The 2,697-nt window shown below is 34.6% G+C and overlaps 1 pseudogene; it reads left to right on the top strand.

Moving 5' to 3' along the window:
• The first annotated feature begins 1,982 nt into the window (after positions 1-1,982).
• On the top strand, positions 1,983-2,458 carry LOC120594852 (60S ribosomal protein L17-like; annotated as a pseudogene).
• Positions 2,459-2,697: the final 239 nt, after the last annotated feature.

Here is a 2,697-nt window from a genome sequence, read left to right on the forward strand (position 1 = left end):
TTACTTTACAATTCACTCTTGGTGTTGTATATTCTATGGATTTAGACTAAAGTATAATGACATACATTCATCTTTAAAATATCATACAGAATATTTTCACTGTCCTCAAAATTCTTTATGCTCTGGCTATTCATCTCTCCACACTCCAGCCCCTGAAAACCATCAATTTTTTTTCTTTTCTCCATAGTGGTGCCTTTTCCAGAATTTCCTACAGTTGGAATAATAAAATATGTAGCTTTTTCAGATTGACTTCTTTCACTCAGTAATGTGTATTTAAAGTTACTCCACGTCTTTTCATGGCTTGATAGCTCATTTCTTTTTAGAGCCAATTAATATTTCCATTGTCTTGATGTACCACAGTTTATTTACCCTTTTACTTGCTGAAGGACAAGTTGCTTCCAAGCTTTGGCAAAGTAAAGCTTCTATATACGTGTGCTTGTTTTTGTGTGGACAAAAATTTTCTACTTTTTGAGGGTAAATACCAAGGAGTGCAACTGCTGAATTGTATGGTAGGTGTATATTTAGTTTTTTAAGACATCGCCTAACCAGCTTCCAAACTGGCTGTACTATTTTGCACTCTCACCAGCAATGTATGAGAGTTCTTATTGCTCCATATCTTCCACTAGCATTTGGTATTGTCAGTGTTTTGGATTTTGGCCATTCTAATAGATGTATAGTGGCATCTCATTGTTGTTTGAATTTGCATTTTCCTGATGATATATGATATAGAGCATTCTTTTATATGCTTATTTTTCATCTTTATCTCTTCTTTGGTGAGGTGTGTTAAAATCGTTGGCCCATTTTTTTAACAGAATTATTTTCATATTGTTGAGTTTTAAGTTCTTTGTATATTTTGAATAACAATCTTTTATCGGATGTGTCTCTTGTAAACATTTTTTCCCAGTCTGTGGCTTGTCTTCTAATTCTCTTGATGTTGTTTTCTACAGCACAGATTTTTTTGTTTTTTAAATTTTAATGAAGTTCAGTTTCTGGTGTTGTATCTAAAAAATGCATCACCGTACATAAGTTCATCTAAATTTTCTCCAATATTATCATCTAGGAATTGTATAGTTTTACATTTTACATTGAGATCTGTGGTCCAAACCGAGTTAATTTTTGTGAAAGATATAAAGCAAGACGTGGAATTTTAAAAGTGAAAGATTAATGCAATGAAACTGTGCAAGCAAGATTAAGGGTTGCTTGATTGAGTAGAGTAAGCCATGTAAGAATTGAAAACTAGAGAGTTGTGAGTAAGGAGTAGAGTTGATTAGGACCTCTTCATAAGTGATTAAAGTTTGAAAGAAGTTCGTAATTGAAATTTTAGGAAGGAAGTTGATGAGCTAGTATAAATAACCTGGATTGTGCAGGCTCTAGAAAGCAGACAATATTTACTCTAAGAAAAAAATTAAGCTGGTGGGAAAGAAGAGGATGATTTTCTTCAAATATATAAAGATATATCATATTAAGTAAAAATGGCTGCCTAAATAACACCTAGTTTGATGGTATATGCCCAGCTCATTTTCCCTTCTGTGTAAATGGCACCAATCCACAAAAATGACCATTGCACCCGTGTTTAAAGTACTTAACTGTCCCCTCCATGGCCTCAGTTGATCGGACAAAGAAAACAAGTTAGTCCAAGTTAGGCACTCAGATTCTTTTTTCTGGAAATTTGAGATTGACCCAGTAAGAAATAAAATCTTTATTGTGTTATCTCACTTAGATTTGGGGGTTGTCCATTAAGATTTGGGGATTGTCTGCAACAGAGATTCACTAGTTCGACTAATACAGTAAGTTAGACTATGTTATCTCTAAATATTCCTTCAAATTTTTAGAATTTTTAATGAAAATAAAAATTTTTAAATCTAGTCTTCCTCTTTCCATAAGCAGCCTGAGGTGAGTTTGCTACTCACTTGACTCAGAAAACACCACAAAATCATACAAATCAAGAGTTTCAAATCTTCATGTTCACTCATGAAACTGCCCAGGACATCAAGTGTATGCATATCCGAAAAGCCACCAAGTATCTGAAGGTTGTCACTTTACAGAAGCAATGTGTGCCATTCTGTCATTACAATGGTGGAACTGGTAGGTGTGCCCAGGCCAAACAGTGGGGTTGGACAAAGGGTCGGTGGCCTACAAAGAATGCTAAATTTTTGCTGCATATGCTTAAAAACGCGGAGAGTAATGCTGAACTTAAGGATTTAAATGTAGATTCTCTGGTCATTGAGCACATCCAGGTCAACAAAGCTCCCAAGGTGCAGTACAGAACTCACAAAGCTCATGGGCGGGTTAACCCATTCATGAGCGCTCCCTGCCACACTGAGATGATCCTTACTGGAAAAGAGCAGATTGTTCCTAAACCAGAGAGACAGTTGTACAGAAGAAAAGATATCCCAAAAGAAACTGAAGAAACAAAAACTTATGGCCTGGGAGTAAATTTAGCATCAAATAAATGCTAACGAACATTTAAAAAAATGTTTTTAAATCTAATTTATAGATGTCTTGAGACATGGATCAAAGGCAAAGAGAAAATGAAAACAGAGAGATTGATTAAAAAATCTAACACAAAAATTTAGCATCCATATTATTAGGGGTCTAAATTTGTGACTAGGGCAGAAACAGAAAACAAGATACGACTGAGAGGAAGATTACCAAAAAGAAAGAAAAAGAACTAATTGTAATAATTATGCCTTTTTA

This window comes from Pteropus medius, unplaced genomic scaffold, assembly GCF_902729225.1.
Source record: "Pteropus medius unplaced genomic scaffold, Ma_sr-lr_union100, whole genome shotgun sequence".
In the NCBI taxonomy this organism is placed as follows: domain Eukaryota; kingdom Metazoa; phylum Chordata; class Mammalia; order Chiroptera; family Pteropodidae; genus Pteropus; species Pteropus medius.